This window comes from Athene cunicularia, assembly GCF_003259725.1.
Source record: "Athene cunicularia isolate RWA chromosome 3 unlocalized genomic scaffold, athCun1 chr3_part1, whole genome shotgun sequence".
Classification (NCBI taxonomy): domain Eukaryota; kingdom Metazoa; phylum Chordata; class Aves; order Strigiformes; family Strigidae; genus Athene; species Athene cunicularia.
Genome location: NW_020799097.1, coordinates 25,897,091 through 25,913,953, shown reverse-complemented (window position 1 = coordinate 25,913,953; position 16,863 = coordinate 25,897,091). Strand labels below are relative to the sequence as shown.

At 42.6% G+C, this 16,863-nt stretch overlaps 1 protein-coding gene across 2 annotated transcripts in view; it reads right to left on the bottom strand.

The window, feature by feature from the left end:
- LRRC1 (leucine rich repeat containing 1) overlaps positions 1 to 16,863 on the bottom strand; it is a 119,881-nt gene that overhangs the window by 83,334 nt on the left and 19,684 nt on the right. The gene's annotated exons all lie outside the window — the stretch shown is intronic.

The following is a 16,863-nucleotide window of genomic DNA, read 5'->3' as shown; positions in this document are numbered from 1 at the left end:
GGGGGGGGGGGGGGGGGGGGGGGGGGGGGGGGGGGGGGGGGGGGGGGGGGGGGGGGGGGGGGGGGGGGGGGGGGGGGGGGGGCAGTCCCCAGAGACACAGACCCCAAGGTGACCTCGAGAGCTGAACCCCAAGGAGGACAACAGCAATTCCGTCCCGATGAAGGGGACAACCTGGGTTTGCTGGTGGCAGAGGAGGCTGCAACCTTCCCAGAACCAGGTTTCGAGCAGCAAGTGACATCCTAGGGCACATCCCAGGGCCTTTCCCCACAGCAAGGTCCCAGCAGGATCCTGCAGCCAGTTCATGGGATCCCCTCTGCTGCAGGGACAACTCACCAGCACAGTGCTGGAGCAGAGGAGCCCTTGCAGTGTGCTCCCTGCAAGCACCAGTAAAAAGCAAGACACTGGTTCATTAACCATTAACCAGACAAAGCAAAAATTAAATTCCTCACAGATCCATCGTTACCATAGCAAGAGTTTTTCTCTATACAGGAAATAAGGGTGCATGACCCCATAGCCTGGCGTAGCTGCACACTCAGTGATCTGGGACATGGAGCACCAGACAGGGGAGAGTTACACTGTGTTTGCTCAGCCTCATCCCATACTATAGCATCACAGCCAAAAGAAAAGGTTTATTTTGAGTTCAGCCTTGCAGGCTGCATCTGTGCTGCTTATTTTGAGGCAGAATTGAAGCTATGCACTTCAGGGTCTGCTGCCATTTCTCAGGGGGTAAATCCTGGCTGCACCCTGAGCTTTAAAGGGCTGCATTTCTCTAACAAGCTGTGTTACAGTTCAGCAGCCTCCATCTGTCTTGTCAGTCCTCCTCTTGGCATCACCATAAAAAAAGTGGCCCCAGCCATTCCTAGAAGGGACTGAGCATTGTCCATTTGATGAGCATACATATTTGCAGGCAGTCTGAGTACAAGCTGCCTAAAAGGAAAATGTGTGCACAGGGGTAAGGTTTCCCAGTCTACATGAATGTAGATGTATCTGTAAATGGATGTAGACCAACTATTGATTTTAATTTGAGCTGCTTCTGAGCTTTGGTTGTGAGGAGGCAAAATCCTGTTTGCTGTAAATCTAAGGTTTGGTACTTGTAAAACCTTTAACTTCAGCACTTAACTTTTCAGCACTCCAAATCAAATCTTCAGTTTTGCAATGACTAAAAGCAGTGTCCCACATTTACCAAAGAGCTCTTCAAAAGCTGCAAGAAGAAAGAATAGCTAGATTCCTCTAAAATCACAGTGGACTTCAGCTCTCCAGGGATGATCATGAGCACCAGAGGGAAAAGTAGCGGTGTCTGACCTCAGAGCATAGATATAGGACTCTAACCCCATTTGTTCTTCATCCATATTCACCACCACTGTTAGCGTAGCCCACAGTGCCCTTTAGAACAACAGAAAATAATCAGTAAGTCTCCTCCTCCAAGAGGGTGAAAGCTGAGCAGACCACACTCTGTCACCAGTTCCTAAGCAGTTTAGAAGCCAAATTTTCTGAGCTGCCAGTTTAGATGCACAGTCATTATCATTAGCCTAAGGTGAGCAAATTTCACAGCAGTATCACAGTTTCTAGGGCAGGGACATGATATTTAACTTGCTTCTCCAGCCCAGTTAGGCTTGCACCAGGAGTGGAGAGAACTCATTTCCAGTCAAACATGGTTGGCTCCTCGGCTGCCAGCACCTCTGGGACAGGACTCCTGAAACATGTATCCTCTTCTGAAGCTGCTCTTAGCTCCTCACTGTGTCTGTAAAGCAGTCTACTCGTACCACACTCCGCTACTTTCCCTGTTATGGAAACATTGGCATGTACTTCATGTTAAGCTAACAATATTGACAAGCATCATCCAGATCTGCTGTGGTGGTTTTTTTGTTGTCCTCCATCTTCTAAATCTTTCTCCTGGCTCACCTGAATGTTAGGTTTGTTTCAGAGTTATGGTTACTGAGCTGGGAGCAAATCCCAGCAGAGTCCTATCAGGAGCGCCCCAGGTTTTTGCCCACCTGGGAAGTTCTGGGCATGCCTCCCCTTCCATAGAGGGCATGACAGGATGTGCGGGGAGTCAGCGAGTTTCCGTAAGGATCTACCAGTCCTGCAGAGCTGTGCGTGGAAAGATACAGGTTCAGGTTCATCTGTTTTTCTGAAGCACTCATCCAATTCTGAACCACTGAAGAGAGATGTTAGCAAGTAGATAAATAAATGCATACCTGGCCCCAGTCATCTTAGGAGACCTCAGCAGCTACAGAGGTTGGTTCCTGCTGGAGATAATATCTCATGAACCAGCGTGAAACTACCATGCTTGTACATGAAGTGTACTTATCTAGAGTAAGTATGCCCATTTATACCAGAAGATGAGTTTCCTTTATGAGGGAAAGAAGTCTACCCTTCATTTTTCTACTGAGTTTGTCCTCTGGCAAAACCTGCTTTCATGGTTTCAAACTGTTTACAGAGCACAAACTGCCCCCTTGTTGGAGAGACAATGTAGTTTAACAGAGGCTTAAATTAGAGAAATTAAAAGGTAGAAAGCTAAGAGAAGTACATTTTTTTTTCTCAAAACTTCAGACCAAAAAAACCCAACAATGCAGATATTCATGAGCGTGTTTTCCATGTTTCATGAACAAACATGAAATCCACGTATGGCTACAGACAGCCCTTTGCCAATCTTTCTGCCAGCTCAGATTTTTATAAGTTGTTGGAGAGTGTCTGACAAGCAATGTCAATTCATAATCAGAAGACAGGAATGTCTGGCAACAAGAATGATGCCATTAGAGCTGCAAGAGCAAGGAGGCTGGATGAAAGCTTTAGCTGCAGGGGAAGCTCAGGCTGAGAAACACCCTCCATGATGGTGCAGGCAGGGGAGCTTGCAGCAAAGTAAAGGTGGCTGGTGATGGCTCATGAGCTGCAGGAGAAAGCAGGCCTTCTGAGAAAAAGTGAAGCTCTCTGGGCAGATGTAGCTACACACATGATGCAAATACCTATCACTGACAAAAGTCTGTGAGATCAGCTCAGGACTCCTGGGAGCAGAGGGATGCAGCCTTGGGAATTCATAGGAACCTGGAAAAACCAAGCTGCAACCAGAATCCACAGTAAAAACTGTAAGACTCCAGTGAAGGTAGCACTAGAAAAAAACAAACAAACAAACAAACAAACAACAAAACACCACGAAATATAGTAAACTTCTCAGTGTTTAGGAATGCAGGAGTCCTGCAAAGCAAGCTGTTGCATAAATTACAGTTAAGTCATGAAAAAAGAGAGAAAGATGGAGAAAGGAGCAGATTAAAGACATGTTCTGCATCCAGTAGGAGTTTAATTACCTTGAGAAGTGAAACCGATTCCATTGCTTTATGGGTGGTAAGCTTGGAGTTTGGCAATACCCAGCACAGAATATTTTTATGCAATGCTCTGCAAACTGTCAACAACATGTGGCTTTCCAGATGATCAACCTCTGCAGACCTTTGAAAATGAGGACATCCAGTGGCTGAATATTATAACTGGGATTTTCATCAAGGATTTATGTCTGGGGCAGAACCTCACCATTTATACTAAATTTCTGCCCCTTGTAGAGACCTGAAGTATGTTGTGTACAGAGTAAAGGCTTTTACAGAAGCCTTCTGCGCTGGGGTAAATTCCACTTAATTAAAGGGCTGATGGTTGTAACAAACTGTTTGAGGCAGGCTCAGTAAGTATCATCGAGTAATACCTAGAATATTGCTTCACCTTTCTTCCTCTGCTTCCCTGTCATCATAGGCTTTTATGTATATTAAAAAAAAAAAAATCTTTCAAATCCCATCGTATCTCTAATCTGGCCTATAAACCTCTTATTTAGTTGCAGAGAGCAAACATAGCTGTGAGCTTTAAAAACCTTTAGCACCTAACCAGACCCTCTGGAACCAATCAGTATAGCAAGTGTTGCAGATCATGCTTTTAGTAATTTAGATCTAGGTGCACCGGTTTGAATATTTACACTTAGTTTCTATATAACAATAATATTTAAAGACCAATTGTATAAATAAATCATGTTTCTAAATATATATTGTAGGAGAGATCTAAATATATATTGTAGGAGAGATCAAATACACACTTTCCTGCCATGAAACTGCAGCAACCATTAACTCAACAATGTAACATTCCAGGACATGAATATTGTGCCTTGTACAAACCATAGCAGAAACAAAATGAAAATAGGTAAACATCTGAGTCACATCCAGAGGAAATGGGCCACTGGAGCTTTTGCACATTTACAGGCCATGATTTCACCTGGGAAATGGACATACAATATCACTATCTGCAATAACTAACATCTCACCCAACATTAGGCACCGAAATTGGCAGCAGAGAAATGCAGAATTGTGCTGAGTTTCCAAGATGAGATAAATAAGGCCATTGAGTAGAAAAACCCTTACCTTCCTCAAACGTTGATTTGAACTAATGTCACTTAGGACTGTGTCTACACGCCCCAGAGTAATCCCTGAAGATTATCAGGTAGCCCTTCATACAATTCATAGCTCTGAACTGCAAAGCCAAGTACTGAAAACAGGGAATAAAAGCACCTCAGACCTTCTCCCATCTCCCACCAGTCTTTTTCAGCGTGGAGTGCATGGTGCAGGTCTAATGGCAGAGACTTGTGTGGTCTCCACCTTCTGCTCCCACTGCTCTCTCCTACCTAGGCTGACTGTAGTTGAACTGTGTAAGGCTTCCCACCTGGACAGATCTAACCTGCTTCTCAGATCAATCTGGATATAAAATGTCATTGCAGTTTAAGTCTAAGTCTGGGTTTAAAATCTAGGCTGCTACAATTTTGTCCTCCTCTCCCCTGCTCTCTCTGGTGCCAGCCAGCACTAACACTCATGCAGGCACATTATAGCCAGTTTAGGCAAGCCAATTCAACTGGAAACCAATCTGGCCATCATTAGTAGCTCTATCTGCTCTCTGAACCACTTCAGTTCCCAATTCCAGGGGACAAGTACCAATTCAATACAATTTTCATCAGCTGCATGTTTTTTGGCTCTGAGGCTACAGTTTCAGTTTAAGCGTAAACCACTAGACAGTCAGTTAAGTTAGGTTTATACTACTATGTCAGAAACCGAATCCAATGCCTTTGTGATCAGCAAAGGAGAGGGTACAGCCCTGAAACTCCCCAGCAAAACAATCCTCTTGATTTGCCAGTGCTCTTGCAGCCAAGCACAGGCTGGACCAACTCTCAGAGGGCTTCAGGTCACTCTTCAGTCTAAACCTCTCTAGTTGCAGGCTTCTGCTGAAAAAAATGCTTTTCTCCCTTGCCTCCCCTTCCCCAAGCAGTCCTGAGCATTGGTGGCAGCAGTGGGATTAAGATCAAGCTTGCTGATCCTGTGGGAAACCAAACCTGTATGAAAAATACAAGAAGACAGACAAGCTTTTTATTTCATTGGGTTTGAATGCTGAATCAACGTAGTATATACTACAGAAGTATTAGATCTGATTCAGGAAATGTTTGGTCAGCAGTTTGGAAGTCTATTTTTACCAATCTGGCTCACTGCTAAATCAGAAAGACACTCAGCTTGGTGCAAAGAAAAGGAACATACTGCAAGAGAGGAGAGACTGTGGCAATGCCAGTTTTGACCAGATGACATTGCTGTATCTTAGAATTAAAGAATTTACAGCTTTATGATTCGGGTACTATATTTAGAGTTATTAAAAAAAAAATTAAAAAATTGGTGAGCAAAGAGCATGCTGGGCACTCCCAAGAACTTGCTCTCTTTGAAGGAGAACTGTAGTTTTCAAATAATGACTCTTCCAGGATTACAGCACATTTTTCTTCTCTGTCTTGGGGTTTATGAAGAGCATAATGAGAATCCCATCATGGATTTCTGCACTTCTATATTCAAATTTCCTGTATGATAGGCAGGATTTGGAGTGCCCATGCCTGCTGGCTAACAACACGTCTTTCATGTGTTGTAAAGTAGAAGCAAAGAGCGCGAGTAAGAAATTCAGGTTATTCTTCCCCATTACTCTTGGTGTTCTCTGCCTCTCTAATATCTTACGTCTTTTCTGGACCATTAATGTCATACTCAGCCACTTACTTGATTTTATTTATTGGTGAACGTTACATTGTTTTGAGAACAGATGCTTAAACCAGTGCACTAAGCAAAGTCAGTCAAGGGTCCTGGTCAAACTGAATTACCTGACTTCCCTCTTTGTTCCTCCACAAAGGTATAATAATTTTAATTAGATAAACTTCATAGAGCAGCTCATGAGGAGCAGCTAAATTACAGACAGCAGGCAGGGACAGGTGGGGAAAAGAGGCTTGGAGCTCTGAGAGATGTTGCAACCTGAGGTGTAACACAACAGAATTGGCAAAGCAACCGAGTATCATCAATACCGGGAGCTTCCTGGCTCTTTTCTTCCTGCAACAGCACTGTGACGTGTTTTTGATGCAGAGCCCCTACCAGCTCACAAGAACTTCATCCTGAAATTAGAGAGATCTTTTCAATTAGCTTAGTCTTATGGTTAGATTGTCCTGGCTCTATACAAGGTATCTACATTTCTTTGAATTAATTATGAATACAACTACAAAGCATGTACTTATTTGTCTGGAGGCTGCCTCAGATTATATGTTGACAAATTATATATTGACAGATTATATGGTGACAAGCAATTCATCCTTCCATTCCTTTCACCAATCCATCAAAGACAGAAACCCCACTGTATTGTAGGCTGAAAATGACAAAACAACCCTATTAGTTCCCTCCCATGTGTCTAATTTTCTTTCAAATGCCTGTTTTCAGCTGTGAGGCATAAGGGCAAAAATATTCTCCTCCTTTCTACTTCAAGTGTAAGGGGGGAAAATTGTGTACATAACTACTGTAAGTAAAAAAATAACAGCAAATATGTATTTTGTTTTTTCCAATAGCACAAAATTTACATAGCCATTATTGACAGTAGAATCAACCTCAAATGTCTGTGGAGGTGACTAAATACTCCCCCTTCCTCTGCTCTGTGTGGCATCGAAACTGTTCTTTTCAGTTAAAAACATTCCAAAAGTTATGTAGTACTCATGTCTCATCCTCTGCAGATTAAAAAAAAAAAAAAACAAACCAAGCAAACAAAAAAACCCCACAAAAAAACATATTCTCCCTTTTCAACAACCTAGATGCTACAATATCATAATTTTCTCTGCATCAACCTGAATCAGTGATCCGGACCAAACCCAGCTGCCTGTAATAAAACAGAAAATATCAGGCAGGGAATTGCTGGCTGTTTCTTGCTGAGGTTTGAAAATAGCAAGTATACTTATGTTTTGAAGAGATTCATCTATACTTTCACCAGAGCGGCTTCCAGTCTTGAAGTCCTGCTAAAGACAGCTATGCTTACCGTATTGAAAAATAACAGATGTGTATCACAGAGCTTTGTTTTTCCAGTTTAGTGATAGTGGATTTTTTTATTGGACTTAATGGACTGTGAATATTGCAAACTGAGCAATTCATCTGACAGTCTGAGTACATACTGGCATTCCTGTATTTCTCAGGTTCCAGAATAAATTTTCTAGAATAAATCTCAAGTGCTGTATATTAGCACATATTTGAATGGTTCAGCTTCACAGCTGTCAACTGCTGACTGAGTATCGAAACAGCCTTTGCATTTGCCATGGCTACTCCTCTGCTGATACTCATTCTGCTTGAACACAGGCGCTAGGCAGGAATTAATAGAGATAGGATCTTGCCCTGATGCTCAGAAAACAGATTTTGAAGGGATTATCCAACCAATGGAAAATTAGTTTTTCTGAGTTCAACCCGGTATGCCCTCCCCCACCCATTCACTGCAATGTTAAGAGTCAACATCTCTGCTCAGATTTATTCTCCAGTCAAAGTCCAGAGCATTTCAGTGGATAACTCCTATTAACATTCCCATAAAGTAAGCACTGCCACCTCTGTGTCCTGGCAGCGTCCGGTTTCTCTAACTTCCTGAAACACCTATTTTGCCATAAGTGTTGTCTCATACAAGCAAAAGATTTTTAGATGATGTTTTCTATTTAGAGCAGGTAAAAAGAGGATGACTATAAAGAGCTGATGGGGCTCCCCACAACGAGAAGCAGCAAGCTTCGTAGTCTGTGCACAAATATACTGTGGCATATCTTGAAAGCAATGCCACTCTCCTTCAACCTTTTGCACTTAATTTTCCATAGAGGGAAGTGGCAGGCCATTAGCAGCACACTCAAGTGAATTGCTAACTCACCCCAAATGAAATCTGGAGTTTTGCTGCCTGCTGCAGCTGTGCTGCCAGCCACTGGCCTGTACTGCAGGGGCTGATGTGACAAGGGGACATATTCTATGTAGCCCTGATGTAAAATGATGGAGATCTTGGAAGGCATTCAAGGAAGTCTTCCCTCTAGCAAATCTTCCTCTTATTTAGTAAGGACAAGAAGTGACATCTGATTAAAGATGCAAGCCTAGATGTTGATCTTTGGTCTTTGTAGGCTGCTATGCCAAGGCCACCAGACCTCTGAACAACTCAGCCATGTGTGGTCTTGTGTGGAGATCAGCATAGCTACTGATGCTCCGAAATATCTTGTCTCACTAGATAAAATAGCACAGTTTTTCCTCTGTGAAAAGGAAAAAAAAATAACAACAGTCTTTTTATAAAGCTGCCAAAAGGCATCTGAGCCAGTCAGGTGAGCAGAGGGCAGCATATTTATCTACTCCAAAACAGGCACAGCCCACTCGTCATGCAAGGCTGTAAGCAGAGCTGCGGATGAGCAATACCTGAGAGCAAGGCAAGTTTCAGGTATGGAGAAAGATCCATTTTCTGAAAAGTCCCATTTTCAAACACAGGCATCAAAATTGAGCTTTCTAAACCTGAATTTGAAGCATCTGATTTTGGGAACACAAGCACCTATTTCACACTTAGTGACAAATCAGCAAGTCAAAGTGTGAAGAAAACAAATTTAGCAGACTGAAAAGTATGAACAAACACTTGACGATAGCATACACATCCTCATTTTTGACAGCATCCTGATTATTTTGGGATACATTAGCAGCGAACAGCTGTGTCTGAAACTAGGAAGCTTTAACTTCCTGTAGGAGTGCACCAAAAAAACCCACCACTAGAAATACATGTATAAAATTATCCATGATGGGGAATAGGGAATGGTTTCAAGGTGGGAACTAAGGTGACACCCTGAAAATGAGAAAGAAAAGAAAAGCACGCATGCACAAAACAAAAAAAAGGCAGAATATACATAGGGCATCTTGCAGAGTTCTTCCTTCATGTGGCATTGTGTTGCTGTATTGCATCAGGAGCCAGAGAAGGAAAGGTTGTGATAAAAAAGGACAGATGGACAGATGCAAGAGCTGGGAGGACAGAGGAAGTGACAGGGTGGTGGTAAGGACACAGCACGGGTTAACGAGCCTTTCATTTCCGAGGCTGGAAACACAGCGGGCTTTGGGTGGAAAAGAAGTAGAACCAAAATCGCCTTACTTGACATTATGGGGAGAGCTGGCAAGGCAAACAGCCACGTTAGCTTTTTAATGACAGACTGAAAAAACTGTATTATTTTTAATCTTGCAGTTGGGGATCAGCCTGATGTTTCTCTGATTTTTAAGATTGCCCATGCTTGTGGCTTGGCATTAAAAAACCCTCTAAACTGCATGTCAGAGTGCTTGGAAAGAGGTTGTTAAGAGGAAATGACCTGGACCATAATTTTCATAATTGCCCAAGGGACTTGAGAGAGTCAAACCCGTACCCAGCTTTGGGAGCAAATGGGGATCTAGTTCTCACAGCTACTTCTTGCAGCACTTGAGCCCCTCTGTAACAACCCCTCCTAGGCCACGGAACAGCTGCCAGGAAGGATGGATGAGCAGGGACAGGAGCCATGCTTCTAGGACAGGAGGTGGGATGTACAGCACCCACCTGACTCCTCACCATGCTCAGGACTGTGCTCTCATGGTGACACTGTTATCTTCCTGCTGTTGAAATTCTTGACAAATTCTGTTGCCTGGAAATCACAGTACAATACCTTTAAGAAAAGCTGAATAACTTTAAACTTAGGTAGGTGAGACATACGTCAGAGCACAGGAAGGAAGACAGCCCACTGCTAATTACCCGGAGCTGGGAGCCTCCCCTTCCCCTGGCAGCAGCATGCTGGTAGTAGCTACAGTGAGGTGGGAGCCTGGCACTGCTGGGAGGAGGCAGGGAATAACGAATGGGCATCCAAGAGGAGGGTCAGCACCTAAGCAAAAGCATCTCTCCTATGGAAACAGCAGTGCCATGGGAAAATGTCACTAAGAATTATAACAGTTCATCCCCAGAAGAATGGCATTATTTTCAATATGTGAGAAACGCTCAGTTACCAATTATCAATAGCTCATACGGGATGAGGTGTGAAGCACTCTTTATTATGTTCTTGCAAGACAGGGTGCCCCACCAGGTGGTCGTGCCTAACAGCCATCGTGCAATGGTTTATATCCCTTTCTCCCGACCGCGAGTTCCCTCCCCTGATTCCTCATTGGCTGAGTACTACAGGGTGTACAGACTTCCCGAACCGCCTACCGACACATCCCTTCGTGTATGTGTTCATACATCACATGTTCATGGAAATGAACCTTGGCTTTCACCAGGGTGGAGAAGTTAATATGCATGAGCTCATCACACAAGCGTACTAAGACATAAAAAGTTCGAAATTCAGGTTGCCCGAGTCTCTCGGTACCTGCATCCATCTAAAGCCATTTCTAAGTACTGGTCATCACAGGTGACAAAAGGACTACCTGTCTTCTCACCCTAGGCCAGGAATTTCAATGGTTGTGAATTGCTCTCATTAATTGCTTTGGTGAATCGCTCCTGCCATTCTCATCAGTCTGAATACAACATTCTTTCCCTTACAAATAAAATTCAACAGATTGTTATAAATGATGGATAAGAATGGAATCTTCTTGTTCCAGAGCAAGGAGAAAAATATTGGTGGGAAAAATGGTTGTCTTGTCCCCTACAAGCTCCAGATCTCTGTGGCTTTTAATTGACGAGAACTAAGAAGAATGTAAACCACTGTGCTAGTCAGAGCAGCACCAAAAACGTGGTCTGTCACATCTTAATTTTTTTCCCTAAATCCTCAGAAAAATCCTTTTTGTGCTGTTAAGTGCCATAATTTTGAGAAAATTATACTGTGTTTTCAATGTTTAACACTGACTTATACGCAAAATATAGCTCAGTCTTACTCAAACAACTGAGACAAATGCTTCATACATTATGCACGAGATCTGCAAAGCTCTTGATACAGATTATAGAGAATCAAGATATGCTGTCATCTTAGTGTTGAAAGTTTTGATAACACTGAATGATTAAATAACTTCATAGTAGACTCGCTCCAAAGTTTTCCTGAGGAAATTCTTCACTAAGCCTCTATTGTTAAGCAGGCCAAAGAAATCTGAGCCCTCAGTAATGAAAAATGTGTTGCTGTACCAAACAGCAGAGGAAACACAGGTACAGATTAGTGCAGCTCTCCAGATCAGGAAACTTCTGGAAAAAGCAGTCAGTAGAGACTGGGGACATTTCCCTTCTTAGTGACCAGTACCTTTCTGAGAACGTTAAATTTTAACATATTGTAAGGACCATTAAGAACCTATTAGGACTTCTAGAATAAAGCAATGTCTTGAGATTTCCAGTTTCTGCCTGTTCTAAAAGTATTTGTTCTCCATCTAGTCACAGGGAAAATAGGTTTCAGAAAATATACATTTCCCTGGTTCATTAGGCCCAAAGAGAAGAGTAGATGGAGATGTTCAAGAGTCAGCATAAGCCTTGTTTCCTTATGTGTTTTTCCCCTTCTTGAAGCACTGAATCGTTTTTGCTATGATAATAACGGTCAGCGAGGCTGTTAGCCTTCTTGTGATACAATGTCCCCTTTACCAAAGAAAGGAATTTGAAACTGTGCCAGCTGACTAACTGGCTGGTGATCAACATCCAGATCACAATAAAACCTTGTGGCATAGGGCAAGAAGTTCCTTGCTATAATGAGGTCCCTGATATATCGATTTTGCATTTTCAGAGTCACATAATTTCTCTCCCTCACTATAAAGTTAGGGAGATCAGTACCTCTGCTTAGGGTCTGTGGTGTTCATCCCTCAGCTGCAGAAGCAAACTCAGGTCTCAGGCTTTCTAGAATCCTGGAGAAGCTGATTTGTGCATAAGCCTTTGGGACTTCTCTACCCAGAACATTTCATTTTCTTTGAGCTTTTCTAAACGCCTAAGCCCAGAATTTAGCTGTCAGCACTGCTCCAGCATGATACTAATGCTCTGAAAAGTCACACTTTAATGCACCACTTTAGTGTTTATCTAAATTTCAGACAGACTAATTATCTAACTTTCAGGCTGAAAGGTCTGAAAGCATTGAAAAGCACATCAACACAGGTAACTGTGGGAAAATGTGTTCTGCAGAGAGCTGGCTACAGCACATCCGTGGGAAAGAAAAGCTGAGAACTCCCTGAGCATTGTGAAGAGCTGTAAATATGGAAAGTGCCTTGTCTACTGAAAGAAACTTATGAAATATATGGAGCGAGGTGGCAGGAAGACAAGGGCTTCCACTTTTTCCTCCCCTCAGAGAGGTCAGCATCTTGAAAAGAGGGAATATTGCTTCCCAGTCAGCAGCTTTCTCCCCTCTTGCAGGGTAGACTCCCTCCTTCTTCCAGAGGCAAACAGCAGCTCACTCTGTCTCAGCAGCTTATTTTCCTGCTCCTGCAGGCTTCAGCAAGCAACATCCCTTCTGCAGCCTCAACAATTTCATAAACATTAAGGGATAGAGCCTGGAGAAGTGATAAAGTGCTTTGTCTACTGCTTGGATACTCACTTGCAGTTCTGTAGGAGGACAGGTACGTAAGATTTTCCAGAGCTATTCAGCCCTTTCCCTGAGCAAGTGCCATTTTTAGGTCTGTCACCAGGGATAAGAAGCAGCAAGTTCTCTGTAAACAGAGTTTACAAAACATACGCTGCTGAAGGCTTCCACCAGCACTTCCCACAGTAAGCTTACTCTTCAGGGCTTAAGGCACAAAGATGACATTCATGACTTTGTAATTTCACATTTAAAGCAGGGATTTTAAAGTCTCGCAATTTGAGGGGAAAAAACAAAAAACCCCAACCTTTTCCACTACCTTGACCTGAGTAGTTTCTTCTGAATGTAAGAGAGACACTTGGATTCTGAAACTAGATTCCATGCCTTGGTAATTATTAATTGGTAATTTCCTGAATATTTGACGCTTTGTTTCTGAAAAACTATGACAGTCTCATCATGTATTTAATTCTACAGTGCTAGCAATTCTAAGCTCCATTTTTCGTACCATTTTTGTCTAGGGCCACGCTGGTGAGGAAGTTGAGGAGGTTTAAATGCACAGGACATTAGACAAATTCCAGGATGCTCCATCTTGGAGAACACAGCTTCTCCTTATCTTTATGGTTTTAGGCCATGAAGGACGGACTTTGTATGCCTGTCTTCAGAAACAGTCTTCTCAAGTCTTCTGGGATTAGTACATTCCTTTGCATATTTGGAAGTCCTTGTTTTTCAACTGTTTTTTTGTTGTTTTGGATCCCAAGTCCCCACAAATTATATTTATTTTCTGAAAAGCCTGCAATTCTGTCTCTAAAATGTGTATAGTTGCAGAGGCCCCTTTTTGCGAAGATTAAGGTTGAAGTTTTAAAAACAAGAAATGTAACCAAAGGAAATTACTTGTACCACAGAACAGAGCATAGTTCAGCTCCTGAGAGCTGAAAAGTTGAGAGGGAGATAATCCAATAGTTGTGTAAGAATGCAACTCACAAGTGTGCAAACCAGAAAATTAAAAAAGCATATTAAAAAATTTTTACCAGAAACTAAGGGAGTAGGATAACACACCTGTGTACATTGCACATCACTTCCGTTAAGCACGAGAAAGAATGTTCCATTCCCATTCTCATGCCAAGCAGCACAACTGCAGAGAGTGATTCCACCATGTTCCTGAAGAGTTTCAGTGGTGGACAACGGTACTCAAAGAAGAAACCCATTGAAAACCAAAAGCAAATGATCATACCAAGAAATGCTGAACTCAGCCTCTACAGCAGATCATATCTGATTGATCATGAGGACACATCACCATTCTTCTTTTCCAATTGATTCAGCAGATCAGAAGAGAAATGCTTTGGGGGCTGCAGAAAAGAATTGCTCTTATAGGAATTACTGACAAAGCAAAAAAAAAAAAAAATCCACAGTATGTTTGGCCTGTAAAGAAACAGGAAAAAGACCATTTCTCCCACAGATGGTGAACCAGGAGAGCAAGCTACTCCTCCTTCCCCCTTGTCTAGTAGGATTAAGCTTTCCACAAGCAGATATTACAGATCTGGAGAGAATTAGACTTGTTCCTTCAGTGGCAATAACCAGTTAAAACTGCAGGAAAAAGATCTTGATAAATTCTGCTGTGGACACTGCTTTTGGCAGCTCTGTGGGAGGAGGGAAACCTCTGCTCAGTGGTGGGGGTGGCTGCAAGGGAAGACAGCAGGATATCTAACCAAGGCCTTCAATCACCCACTCAGAGGCCTCTCCTATCTTACAGGAAGGGCAGAGAAGGAAAAGAATACAAATAAAAGAATCTGGCAACCCTCACTGGTTGTTTTGGGTTTTTGTTTAGGTGGGGTTTTTTTCCCCTAAAAGCAGTATATCTAGGAATATCTTCTTACTCATCAATCCATCAACATTTTTCACCACACTAAATCCCAGTAGTGACATTTTCCTGAGCTTTCAGATGGCAAGTCTGAGATTCACACTGGGTGAGGGGATTTCTTTTCCCTCTGCTGAGATCACCCTATGGCTACCAGAAATCCTCAGCTACCAGACAGCCAACAGTATTATGCTTAGAGCTGTAATATCCTCCCTGCTGACAGAGATCCCAGTTGTGCCTTGCTTCAGCAACAGCTCAAATACCGATCCTTGGGACAGCAACAATCAACAACAGTATGCACTGAGGTCTCCAAATTCTTCCAGAAGCATCATGCCAAACCCTAAACTGCTTCCTGGCTTTGACCCAGGACTTAACCTAGCATTTGAACGCCTACATGATTCCCCAAGAGCAGCTTAGCTCCTGAAACTTCACATGCTTTCCGAGTAGGGTCTTGTAAGAACACTTCACCTCAAACCCATGTTTTCTTCTGCCACAGGGACTGTTTAGATGGCAAGATCATACATCCTTTAAAAGGAATACCAATAAGGCCACACTTTCTTCTTGGGCTCAACCACTAACAGGATGGAAAATATTCCTGAATGCTATGAAACAAACATTGGTAGGAAGTGGAAAGTGGTTTCTATACATGAAATGGACAGTTCAAAAAGAAATGTTCTCCATTACTGATCTTTTCCACAACAGCAGGGTTTTCCTTTTGTGACCATATTTTTCTCCCATTACTTAATTTGCCAGAAATGAACATGGGACTTGCTCATCACCTGGGGGAAAAAGCATTGTGCTTCTGGGATTAAATTCTCCAGAGATACTGCAGGAGGAATAGGAGTTGCAATGTGTTTCTAAGGAAGAGGCCATCATGCACTCACAACGTTTCACAGTCTTTCTGTGAAAATAGCCATTTACCTGGGGAGGATCACAGGTCTCCTCCAAGCTGCCCCGAGCCAAACTCAGCTCTCCACCAGGGAGCTCAGAGCCAGTCAGCTAGAACACAGAACAGGTATAACACACAGCAGGGGGATATGATTTGTCAGAAGAAGGATGTGGCAACCAGCCTCGCAAGTACATAACAAAACCAAAACTCTTTCCATGCATCCACCAGAAGGAATATGATCTACCTCAAATCAATATATTCCAATACCGTGTATTCTTAGGCATGTCAGATGCCAAGATCCCACAGACATAGCAAGAACTCCTCTTCACTGGAGTAACTATCCAGAGATGGAAGGTCGGAGACTGCAGAAGCATCTACATTAGTGTCCTAGCTCAGATTAAAAGAATATGCTTTTCAAGTAAGCTTTGAATTTACCTCCACATATACTTTGAATCATGTTATGAAGCGGTGTTAACCCACAAAAGCAGGATTCCTCACAAACCCATTCAGCCAGGTTTAAGTCCCAAATAGCTCCTTCCAGAAGCATTCTTTACAGATGTGTATGACAGACTCAACACTGTCTCATACTAGTCAATGCTTGTTTTGATCCCAGAGACAGAGGAAGCTCCCCACAGAGTTTCCAGGTCAAACACACCTGTTTTCATCTTTCATTCTTTTTAGTGCAACTATAACACATGGAGAAAAACCACAACACAGCAGCACACCTGCTGACTTAAAATTCCTCTATAAAGAGCACTAGCAGAAGCTGTTATGTATGGGTGACTATGTTACCCGACTGTAAAACCCATTTTTAATAGCAATATTTTTGTAATATACCTGAAAATGTATAGGATGGTGAAGAAATTCACACATAAGGGGTCCTGAGTAAGAGACAGCAGCTGGTTTCATGATTATAATACCCTTACCCTGTGCTTCAGGAGGAGTTCTAAGATGTCAAATTCTGTAAAAGTACAAAGGAAGAAGCAAGGCCTACTTGCAGCTACTGAGTGCAGTCTGTAGAAAGAGTCCCTCCGTCCATTTGTAAGCCATGCCTTCAAGGCAAAGTCAGACTTACATTGTAGTTGCTTCACCTAAACCACCTCACACACATGAATGGTATCTCATTTCTAAAAACAAATATACCAATTCCAGCCTGCAACAGTCCCCAACTCTTGAAAGGACAGCTATTCAAGACCAAATAGCATTTTTGCTTTGAACACAAAAAGTTTCATATTCCAGGTTGTGAGCTAAACCTCTTCACAACAGGCTAAGAGCAGTAGATCAGAGTATAGCACAAGTTATCTTTCATCTCCAGATTTCAACGGATTATTCTGC